Raw genomic sequence first — 13,121 nt, 5'->3', positions numbered from 1 at the left:
TCCAAAAATGCAAAAAGAAAATATAAGATAATAAATGGGGTGATTGATACAACATGTCTAATCGAAAAGAATAGGAAGAACGGCTGATCAGAACATAGTGGACAAATTCACTGTCCTAAAGCTTTTGAGAAAGCTGCATAAAACAGGCCTTTAAGTCAGCACATGGTTGCACTGCAGATACCAACATCTGATATCAGAATACTTTGTGCGTGTCTATGGACAAACTGCTTTCCGTAGCAGTGATATGGAGAGTGCTACTTCGACACTCTTGCCTAAATAACAGTGTACCATTTTCAAATGACTGATTGACAGCATCCTCTCCTTCTATCCTGCTGGGATAAAGTCCCAAAGAAAAGTCAGGGATGCAAGGCATAGTGTTTCCGATGTGAGGTCACTCAGTAGGAACCTAAAAGGTTTTATTGTTTGTTTCCTCTTTGTAAAAGGAGCTGTCTTGCTTCTCTCAGCACAGACTTGAGAGCATCTCCAGAGTCTCCACCAAGATGCTGGTGGTCCTGCTCACAGTGGCCCTGCTGGCCCTGAGCTCAGCTCAGAGACCAAATGAAGGTATGAATTTGGAGAGGAGGTGGTATGGTGAATGTTGGAGCTCAGAAAAACTTAATAGACTGGGAGAGGGAAGTATGGATGAAGAGCACAAAACAGACTGACTTCAAGAATTATTATGAGAAGGGCAGAAATATTTACACCCTGGTTTAACCTCGAGGGCTTAGAAAGTACCTACGGTAAAATCATTAAAGTGCCATAAACTTTTCTGCAGTAGTATAATAAGAATGCATTTTTAGAAAGATCGGTGCTGGGGACCATGCACAGCAATGTGGGAAGAGGGACAGAGGGAAACGATTGTTAAAGTTTTATCATAATCCAAGGGGACAGTTCTTGAATCTAGCACTCATTTGTAACAAATAGAGCACAGATGAACCACATACCAGGTTATGGAGGACAATGGAAAATGTAATTGATTTGAATGTGTGCCCATAATTATCCAGAAATGCCAGACTTTGTGACTGCTCGCATCCAACAAGCAATGTGTCACCATGGCATGCAAAATGTTTGCTTGTGGCTACCTTCCTGAGTACTGGCAATGTAAACAAAGAATTCATGAAGAAATACATAGAGCAATGCTAAAAGATGACAGAGAAACTACAGGACTATTTAGCAAATTCTTAGATTGATTAGATGACTTCTAGGGAAGACAAAATCGTGTTTATTATCTGAGAAATTTATACATAGCAATCACCCTGACTGCCTTTTCAGCAGCATTAAGGTATGAATTTTGCTTACTGGATGTATAGTCTACATTTGGAAGTCATATTTGCCTGTAGGATGTATGTGCTACTTGAATGTGTCATCCCTAACTTTCCTCTTCCTTGAATGCTCTATTTGTTAAAAGTGATTAAATAATGGGTAAATCCAATTCAATCTAGGCTGACTCCTCAGCAAGCTTAAAATAGTCACTGCCCACTTCACAGATATCCAGTCATTGTCATTTTGCATTTTAAACAAAGAGTTGAATTGTCATTCTTTGCTTGACATATTCAAATCCTCCTCCGCACTGATTTTGTAGACCAGACACCAGCCTTTGTACTAGAACAGCTGGAAGACCTGGCTTTGATGACAGCAGACATATTTTGCTTCTTTCCCAATTAGAGGAGCCGCTGGTAATGATGCACAATAAGAAATGTCTTCATTACTACTGCTCAGTAGCACTCTGAGTTGTTCACAGACTAGTCCCATCTCAGTGATTCTTTGTATAACTATCAATTATAAGAGAGCTTCACAGAAATATAAAACAATGCTCCTTTCTGCTCCTCTACCTAAGTGTAGGCAAAGCAGATATATATTTGTGAAGGTTTAGACTGAAGTTTGCAAGGATATTTTCCTCTTTATTCTACCTCAGACTTGTCGCACATGGGTCCATAAACACAAACAAGATGATCTAATGTCAAAATCAAGCTCTCTTTTCATTAATTGTATTCATAACAGAATTATAATGACTGGCATTTGAAATCCCTTCCCTTGACCTACTTTTGTCTTTTCCAATCCTCTGGGAATTTTAAGCAACCTAAAGGCAACTTTTCTGTATCAAACTTAAGAATAATTTCTTGTTTGAAGAGAAAAAAAATTCATACACAGTGTATGAATGAGTTAAGGTTTTTTGTTTCTTTTTTTCTCTTGAAACATCACTGATACTAAGAAGTTTGGCAGTTGAAGGTCAGGTTAAAGGAGACAGATACTATGTAAGCTCATGTATTCTGATATATGCCTACACAGAGAATGAGCAACAAGTCCAGAGCCCTGGCCAGCAGCCTCAGGGGCCGCCTCCTGAAGGTCGCCCTCCAAGTTCCTCTGCTGAGAATAGAGATGATACTGAAGATGAAAATTCACAGGGACCACCACCACAAGAAGACAATCAACAGCCTCCTCACCCTGGAAACCCACAAGAAGGCCAGCAACCAGATGACCCTACTCAGTCAGCAGACCAACAAGGCCCATCCCAAAGACCAGAAAAATTTAACTTCAATGAATATTTAAAAGCCTTGTGGACCTTCTTCCATGGTTAAACAACACGGTCCACTACAGTCAAAAGGTAATTACATTTGTGATTCCCAATGTCATTCCTAAAACCTGCGGACTACTGTGATCTCCCTAAGGAAATACAACACAATGCTTCCACAGCTTTAATTGCCCCAGTAATGTGAAATTCTATTTTAAAAATCTTTATTCAATTTACTTCCCAAGAGAGGCCTTAGTTCAAACACTTCTTCACAGTTAAGACGCTAAGAGATCATCACAGAATACAATTAAATATAATCATAACCCATTCTTTCTTTCTTTGTTTTGGACAGGAAATGAGAAGATAATAACCTTCAGAAAGTCACAGCATTGGAACAATGTTATCATAAATACATTTTCTGTTTCTCAATAAAATAATTAGCATGTGATTCTTGTTTGCTGTCTCTTTCAGCAGCTTGGCAGGGACAGGAACACAACACAGCTTCACTGAGATGAGCTTCACAGAGCTGTTCCCAGATATGCTCTCTTTTTTCATTCTTCGGGAGCCAGATGTCATGTTAGACATTCCCCTTGTCCTCACTTCCCTCTATGGTTCTCTCTACAACTGTCTTTATTAGACCAGTGGTAGAGGTTGTCTGTAAAATGATGAAAGCACCAGGAATCAAAATAGGAGACTTAGTGATTAGCAAAAACTCAGGAATGGAGAGAATCCTGTGATATCTCAGTAGATCGGCAGTCCTCTATACTGTCTCTTTGGATAACACTTTGAAAGTGATGGGTTTTCATAATCACTTATATGAGCAGTATTTCAGAGAATACCTCAGTGGTGTACATACAGAAAAGCAGGTTCTATTCTCTTAGAGAGAGCACTCACTTGCTCTATTCCCAATTGATATGTATGGAATCAGTTTCTTCAGAAATCATTCTCTGGACATTCATGTCCTGCCAGCTCACACTCTTATTTGGACCTTGGCAACCTTGAAATGGATAAGGGATGTCAGAGACATGATGTCCCTTGGCAGTTTAATGCCCCATTTCATTCGTTCAAAGGTTATAGCCTTCTGGGGCTAGAAAAATGTGCAGTGGTTAAGAGCATGTACTCATGTACTGCTCTCCCAGAGGACCTGAGCTCAGGTCCCATCACCTACATCACATAATTTACTGTCACCTTTAACTACATGTCCTGAGGATCCAATACTCTCTTCATCAAATGCCTTATTTTATTCTCCACAGGCATCTGGATGCATGTGCACATACCTATACACAGACACATAAATACATGCATAATTTTCAATAAAAGGAAAATCTTAAAATGAAGATCATATACTTAGATCTTATAGACAAACGCAAACCTTTAAGCTTCTTATGTATTTCAAAAGCGTATTCTTGAACTCTTAGGGGAAAAAAGGAATATATAGACATGAGAAATGAGCACGTTGCCTGAGGATTTCATAAAATTTCAAAAATATTTGATCCTGGATACCTAAGGCATGAGGTGTTGGCCCTGCTCTCTAACATACCATCTTCATCCCCTTTTTTATCTTTCTTGGTATTCTTCTAAATGTATCCCTAGTCAATGTTACATTACAGAGCCTGGGGCATTTCACATATTTTCATACATTAAGAAATTTGAAGTGATTCACAAGTGACTTTAAAGCCAATTATTTTTGTATTCTCTCGGCTATGATCTAGCTATTATGTAAATCAGAAGCATAAGAAGAATAATTATATCAAGATATAGAAAGTTTTGAATACTGTTGAACAATCTCTTAGATGCATATTAATCACATATATGCTAAATATACGTCAGTGCATCAGAATCCTCATCCAGTTGCTCAACTATGATGCTACACTGAAGATTGTCTATTCTGTAAGGAATTATAATGCAGGAATAAACCAGAGATACCTATGCTAGATCTTAGCCACTAGTGTGCCATGCTGTGTGATTTGTCGTCTTGTGAAGCTCCTGATGCATCTTATTATATATTTCCTTCCACATCTGTTGTCCCCATAGTGGCTGTCCCATCACCTGCTGTGATCATGCGCTCCCTGTATCCCCAGCTGAGTAAAGTCCTGGCCCCTTCCCTCTCAATCACTGAACTGCCAATGGCTGGAAGGACCATGACCTTTTGGGAGCAGCTGGGACACTTGTTTACCTAATATCCCTTCTCTGTACAGTGTGAGCATTAACCTTGTTCTACTGGGGTCCACTCTATACTCCTGGTTTTTCTACTTGGCGTTCCCTTTTCCTCTGGGTTAGGCAGGTTAAGGTTCGAATCAGACAGACTGGAAGGTGGCAACCATGATTTTAGCTTGTCTTCTGCCACTGCAATCACATGTCAGTTTCTGATTTTCAGCACCTTGGTTTTTCAATATTTGGGGGAGCCACTTCCAGGAATTGAGACGTGTTCATGTTCACAAAATCATGGACTTTTTGGAGCTTTTTCCAGACACTGGGAGCAGACTGAGCAACAAAAGCTAAATTCAGAGCACAGGTGTTCTCTGGAGCCAGAGGATCCAAAGGAGCGTGTTTGAGAAATGCCCTGGAAGTTTCCTCGGGCCCCTGAAGAACCTTATTGGTACTGGATAGATTGATGAGTTTTCAGTCTGCCCTCCTGATTTCCGCTAGAAGATTCTGGTGAAGCGTATCCAATGCCTGGGACCTGGCAGAAATGTTAGGGCTCCAGTTGTGGCAGACAGAGGGAAATATTTCCTTTAATTGGAGTCGGTTTTCATCCTCTGTCCCTGCAGCCATGTCCAAGTAGACTTTCTGGGCTTTAGTCCTAAAACATTCACATTCCTCGGAGGTAAACAAGGTGACGAGTAACTGTTGGTATTTTTCCCAGGTAGGACAGAAGCCAGGTAATATACTCGCTTGCGACAGGAGCAATCAGGACCTGAGCCTATTCAGAAAATGGGAGATTCTGGGCTTCCCGAGTCCAAAGTAGAAAAAGACACATAAACTAGAAATGGATGTTTTCTTTGCCAAGTCCCTGGGGATAGTGGGGCCTCCCTAAGGGGGAGTATATGGGAAAGAGGTAGACAAGAACTCAGTAGGTATATCAAGCTAGCCTCAACTCATGGAGACACACCTGCTCTGCCTCTGGAACACTGGGATAAAGGCATGTGCCACCACACCAGGTCCAATTCTTTTTTTATATATCAGACTTGCCCAGGGCCACATAGTCTAACCAACAAACCTAAGATTAAAAATATTTATTACTATATTTAGAAGGTAAGATTATTTCTGAAGGTTAAAAATTGTATCTTAAATTATTTAAAATATTGTCTACTATGTTGTATAGATGGGTAGTGTAATATATTATTCACCGCACAGGGTCTTGGAGTAGAAACTAAGCAAGTCTTCATGGTGGAATGCGTTTTAAGGAAGATCAGTCTAGATTTGATAATTGGCAGTGTTTGGATAATAAAGTATCAATGAAACTCCTATATTTTTGAAACATGGTATAATTCAACTGCCATTACCTAAGTAAAGATTGGGAGGTATCACAGGCTGATTTTCTTCTGTGATATCACAGACCTATATGGAAGCTGAAAGCCACATTATCTCACACTAAGTCTACATCTAGATACAGACTAGACCCTTCAAATCTAACTACATTATAAAAAGATTGTTAGAAAACGGCCAAGGAGACTCTAAATAACAATGTGTCTTTAAAAGATAGTATTTGTGAGCATGCTCAGAGACATCAAGGGTGTATGTCCATAAGAAAAACCTGATGTGAAAACACTGCAAGGAAACCATCTTCTAAAATCCAGGGAAAGATGCATCTGCTCCACTTTGTTAGATTCCCGATTTTCAAACCTGTGTGAAAATAAATCCTGTTTGTTAATCCAGTCCAGGCACTGGCTAATATTGGCAGGCACAGCAAATGAGAACAGAAGGGTAGGAACTGGAAATTGGATAACAACAGTACCACTGGCGGCTGTGAAGGATAAAGTACATACTTCAGACCAGTCCACTCAGCACTCCAGTCACCTATGGAAACCTGAGATGCCTGCTGCAGGCTACTCATGGATTAACTGTACCCTTCCTGACAGTCTTCACAGTGAGCTCCTCTATAACTGGTTTTGCTACGTTTGATGAGTTCACAGGTAATATTTGTCTTTCAGAACACAATAATCCTTTTTCACACTTTCTGGCAGTTAAAACATCAATGAAAGGGCATGAGCTGACTGACATTTAGCCGAATCAAGGGCTCTAGTCCAGGACCCATCAAGACAAAGACAAGGGAGAGTTTCACCAGTACTACAGTTTCCTCCCTTGTCAAATTCCCAGATTTTTCCTTCTAGTCTTCTCTCACTTCTGGACCTTCTCTCACTGAAGGTCCACCGTAATATTCTCTTCCAGTATAGATTCTGCAGAAATAAGAAGCAGTCATGCCAATAAATAGAACAACAGAAATCAAGCAACTACAATCTTAATTCCATAAAATGCATTAGCCCTTAAAAACGTGTTGGTTTTCAATTGAACGGGGAAGAATTGCCAAGTTCTAATAAAAAAAAATCCCCATTCAGCACTGCACGACATGGGTGCACTTACACACATGTAGGTAATACACGCATACACAGAAAAAAAAAAAACAAATAAAAAAAGTTCCCATTCAGAATCAATCCATGATCAGCTGGAACAAGGTCACTTAGCTTGGTTATTCTGTAATTATCACACTGTTAGTGGGAAAATATATAGTTTAGGAGGTTTTCCTGTGATAATATCTGTACACCTTCAGAAAGAGACAGGATAGGTACTGATGTGCAAAACACAGGATCTGGTAGAGGTTCATATGAGAACAGAGGAGGCCCATCTTGAGATTTACAGGCACAATGCTCCCCTCTATTTTACTTCCATGTAAATTTTTCCACATTTCCACCAGTCTAAGCACAAGAAGTGATCAATCACCATGAGAGCCACACAATGCTGAAATGAAAAGATAAATGCTTAAACTTGCTGATTTAGATTTACCATGCTACGAATGGTTAGGTAACTCCTGTATTTAGTGGAACAGGGTGTATGAGAACAGAGAGCAAGCCATACAAACATTTTCAAACTCGAAAAGTTTTAAAATGGTGCAGGTGTGGGTTCCATCACATGGGGTAGGTCTTAAGTTAAATCAGGTGGTAGTTAGTTACTCCTGTAACATCCATGCAATGTCTGTAGATAAATTCGTGTGTAGCTGAAGGCAATATCACAAGAAACTTAGCTATCAGTCAGGAGAAACCTCCCTTTGAATTGTTGATCAGAATAGTCTAAGACTCCCAAAATGACACAGGCTGTTACTACAGCCCTTGATTTCCTCCCCAAACTTGAAAGTAAGAACCTATTGCTGAAGACAGGACATACTTTGGACATAGGACTTGGAGCAATGGAGCTAGAACTGACCAGGAAGCTTCCTCCACAAAGACTAGTTCTTAGAGTGTCTGGTTTTTATCCCCAAATGTTCTTCTGTGTAGGACTATCTACTGGGCCCATCAAGAATCCCGTCCCTGTAAGACACTGTCTTTTCCCCTCCCAGCAGACATGGATTATCAAAATTTTCTTAGGTTAGGTTGGGTTTTCTTGCCCACTTTCCATGTCTGTGGTGGAATTTTGTCTGATTTGAGCTTGTGCATGCTATCACCATCGGTGTGAGTTTATATGTGTAACTGATCGGCTGTCTGAAAGACTGTTTTCTTGTGGTTGTCTATCCTCTCTGACTTTTACAGTTTTCCTGCTTTTTCTTCCTCAATGATCCCTGAGCCATGGGAGACTGAGGTTTGAAATAATCCTGTGCATTTTATCAGACCACAACCTCACAAAGCTTAAAATCAACAGCAGGAGCAGCTCTAGAAACTATACAAACTAATGGAAATTAAACTATTGAATGATAAATGGCTGTGGTCCCATTTTTCATTTGTTGATATTAATTTCTGAGCAACTGACATCTGCTATAGAAAGCCCTTTCTTGCACCTATATCATATGGGAAATTGCCCGTGTATTCTTCTAACAGCTTCAGACTTGGAAGCTTGGCTTTTGAGCAGTGTCTTAGATATGGGTCTCGTTTCGTTCTTCTATATGCTGAGATGCAATTCTGTTCACACCATGTATTAGTTACTTTTCTGTTGCTGTGATAGAAACACTGACCAAAGCAACTTATACAAAGGAAGAATTTATTTGAGCTTACGGTCCCAAGGGCCAAGAGTTCATTGCGGCGGGCAAGCATGGGGACAGAGGTGGCTGGAGGAGGAAGGAAGCTAAGCTCTCACATCTTCAAATGGGCACAGGAAACAAAAGAGCAACTCCAGATCTGGCAAGGTTTACGAACTTTCTAAGCCTGCCCCCCCACCGTGATATGCTTCCTCTAGCATAGCCACACCTTTAAGACCTCCCAAAACAATGCCACCAACTGGGGACAAAATGTCTAAATACTTGAAGCCTATGGGAGACATTCTCATTCAAACCACCACACCATTTTTTGAAAATGCTGTCTTTTCTCCTGTTTTCTTGGAGCTTTGCCAAATATCACGTGCATGTAATTATGTGCACTCAGGTTTGGATCCTCTATTTTGTTCCACTGATCTACAAATCTGTTTAGGTGCTGATACCATGTTTGTTCAATGACTACGATTCTGTATTAGATTGAAGTCCGGCATGGTAATCTTCCACAGCACTGTTCTTGGGATCAGTGCTGCTTTGGCTTTCCAGGGTCTTTTGTGCTTCCATATGAATTTTAAGATTAATTTTTCTAATTCTGTGATGAGTTCAAGGAACTTTTGATTGGGATTGCATTAAATCCAGAAAATTATTTTGGAAGCATTATCATTTTCACTATCTTGATTCTACCAACTCATGAGCACAAGAATTCTGGGCGTCACCTTGTGTCTTCTTCAATTTTTTCTTCAAAGATTTACAATTTTCTTTTTTTTAATTTTAAAATTATTATTTTTATTTTATGCGTACGAGCGTATTGCCTGCATGTACATGAGTGCACCTGTGTCATGCATTGCCGTAGACGTCAGAAGAGGGCTTTGGATTCCCCTGGAACTAGAGTCAAGAACGGTTCGTAGATGCCATGTGGGTGCTGGGAATCGAACCTGGGTCCTCTGCAGGAGCAGTCAGTGCTCTTGACCACTGAGCCATCTCTCCAGCCCTAGATTTAAATTTTTCATTGTAGAGGACTTTTAGCGGGGGTACTGAAGTCACCTATTATTGCTGTTTTGAGATTAATCTGTATTTTGAAGTCCTACAGTACTCTTTTTATGAAGCTGGTGCACCAGACTGTGGTGCATACTTGTTCCTGATTGTAATGCCTTCTTGGTTAATTGTTCTCTTGCACAGAATGTAGTGACATTTTTTTTTACCTCTTCTGATTGATTTTAATTTGAAGTATATTCTGCCAGATATGAGAATTGCAGTTCTTGCTTATTTCTTAGTACTCATTTGCTGGAATTTTTCTCCATCTTTTCCCTGAGGTAGTTCCTATCCATGAGGGCAAGATGACTTTCTTATCAACAGTGAAAAGACAGATCATCTTACTTCATTCAACTGATCTGTGTCATTTGACTGGCAAGTTGAGGCCATTGAAATTTAAGGTTATTATTGAAAGATGTGTATTGGTTACTGACATTTTAATTTCTGTTTATGTTCCTGCTCCTATTTTCTGTTTCCATGTTATGTCTTCATTTGTTTTCTTTCTGTAATGTCTTGGATTTGTGGTCATTCCTTTCTTCATTCCTTTGCACCACTTTGAGTGTTCTCTCTAGGACTGGCTTTATGAACATGAATTCTCTCAGCCTGCTAGTGTCACAGAAGAGTTTCTTTCCCTTTTGGGTATGTTAGGCAATTTAAGTAGGTAAAGTACTCTGGGCTGGCATCTATGGTCATTTAGAACTTGGAATATTTTGCTCCAGGTTGTTCTGATGCTCCTAGCTTGCACTGAAGTGGTGTGTAAATTCTACTGGGTTTTCCTTTATATGTTACCTGTTTTTCACTTGTAGCTCTCAGAATGTTCTCTTTGTTCTGTACATTTAATGTTTATACTATAATATGCGGCAGTGAGTTTCTGCAATGGTAACTATATTTGGTGTTTAGTTTGCTTCTTATGTTTGTAGAGGGGTGCCTTTCCTTAATTTTTGTAAATTTTCTTTGTAATACAGTTGAAGATCTGGTCAATGACATTGGTTTGAGATTCTTCTCCCTCCTCTTTGCCTATGATGTGTAGATTTTTACGTTTTTGGGGTGTCTTATATTTCCTGCATATTCCATTACTGTTTTTAATATTTTTTGTATTCATGGCTTGAGCAGTCCAGTTCTTCAACTTTATCACCCAGACTTGACATTGACTAATTGACTTTTTCCACTTGCATTGTTTTTTCAGCCTTTTCCTTCAGCATTTCAAATTCTTTCACAAATTCACTTTTTAAAACCTGAATTGTCTTGTCATATCACTTAGCAGTATATCCTTATTTCCCTTGGCTTCAATCAGTTTGTCCTCTTTGTATATTGAATTGTTTGGATGTTCTTTATACTCATTGAATTATTTGATTAGGTTTATAATTGTTCTTTCAAGTTCTGTGTCATGGGGATTCTTTAGGTAGTTTTTATTGTAGAACACATTCATAGAACTTGGGGTGTTTGATGGGGACATATTATTTTGGTTTCTCATATTATCTGATTTTTTTCATTGTGGTCTGGGCATGTTGATTTCTTTTGTTGCTTGTATGTCTGATACGAAACTCAAGCCTGCCTTTATTGTGTTGAAGTTTGATTCTATTTATATTGTTGATGTAGCTTGGTTCTTTCTGATCCAGTATGAATAGTTACTTGGTCTGGGCTTTAGGTTTTCACTTTTGACTTTTTATTGGATGAACTTAGGCTATTCATGAGTTTTCCAGGAGAGTAAAGGAGTCAATGCTCATGTTTAAGCATCAGCTGGGCAAGAGTTATAACTAACTAGCAAATAAAGTATGAGATGTCACTGGGGATGGTCTCATAGGAAGGAATAGTAACACTGCATTACCAGATCTGGTTCTCTGTCCTAGCTAGTCAGAATCTCTCTGGCAACCTCAGCAGGACAGTACCAGTGTCCAAGGAGAGACTATGGGAACAGAATGGGTTAGTTTTTCCAAGAGAGCAAAAAAGGACTGAACAATGGAGCAGTGGGAGGGACTTCAGATGGTCACAAAGAAGGGGTATGTGCACAGCAGGATTTGGGTGAGTCACTACTGCTAGTCAAACAGTCTGGTTCAAACTAGCTAGGCAGGAAGGACTGACCTCTGGAATAGAAGTACTAGAGATACTCTGAAAGCAGAGGGAAGGGCACAGAGAGTTTGGCTAACTCACCTATGCTACTCAGGTGCCCTTCAGAGGCCTCAGTAGGACTGGGCCAAGGCACAAAGATAGAAGACATAATCAGAATAGGCTTATCCTTACTACCTAGTAGATAATGCCTGTCCAAGTGAGCCAATGGAAACTAGCTAAGGGAGAATAAATAGGCTATTACAACAGGGAAAAAAGATGATCCCAAAAAGAAAGATTGGCAAGGACACACTGGTGTTCTAACTCTCACAAAGTTGAACAAAAAATTTAGTGAAATATATTTTTATTGGAGACACATACACCATGATTGATCAAATCTGAAAAACATTAGTTTGATTGTTTACCAGCTTTATTTTCAGGGATGGAATAACTACTTACATAAATATGAGCATGTGTGTAGACGAAAAATCTTTCTAAACCACAACAAAGAGGGTCAGAGTCATAGTTATATGTACTAAATTGAATCTCACAAAATGATGGGATTTCAAATCTGGTATCTGAACTAATTGGTGGACAGTGCTCCTTCAATAAGATCGCTTAAATAAAATAATGTTCCATTTATAAAGGACACATTCACAACATCCTACCATTGTATCCTGCTGGGACAAAGTCCCAAAGAAAAGTAAAGGATGCAAGTCATCCTGGTGTTTTAGATGTGAGGTCACCCAGTAGAGACCTAAAAGATATCATTGTTTTGTTCCTACTTAAAAAGAGATCTGTCTTGTTTCTCTCAGCACAGAGAGCAACATCTGAGCCTTCACCTGTTCGCAGTGGCCTTGCTGGCCCTGAGCCTCCTCTCCTTACTACCTAGTTGGAGAGGAGGTGGTACAGTGAATGTTGGAGCTCAGGGAAGGAGAGCAACATCTGAGCCTTCACCTGTTCGCAGTGGCCTTGCTGGCCCTGAGCTCAGCTCAGGAACCAAATGAAGGTAATAAATTGGAGAGGAGGTGGTACAGTGAATGTTGGAGCTCAGGGAAGAATGGATGAAGATCATAAACCAGACTGGCCTAAATAATTATTATCAGAAGGGCAGAAATACTAATGCACTTGTTTAACCACAAGGCCTTAGAATGTACTGAGTTACAATTATTAGAGTGTCATAAAATTTATTTGCAATTGGTTAGTAAGAATGCATTGTTAGGGGCTGGAGAGATGGCTCAGCAGTTAAGAACACTGACTGTTCTTGCAGAAGACCTGGGTTCGAATCCCAGCACCCACATGGCAGCTAACAACTGTCCGTAACTCCAGTTCCAGGGGATCTGACAGCCTCTT

This window comes from Nannospalax galili, unplaced genomic scaffold, assembly GCF_000622305.1.
Source record: "Nannospalax galili isolate Female #2095 unplaced genomic scaffold, S.galili_v1.0 scaffold1910, whole genome shotgun sequence".
In the NCBI taxonomy this organism is placed as follows: Eukaryota; Metazoa; Chordata; class Mammalia; order Rodentia; family Spalacidae; genus Nannospalax; species Nannospalax galili.
Note: the sequence above shows the minus strand (reverse complement) of the source record.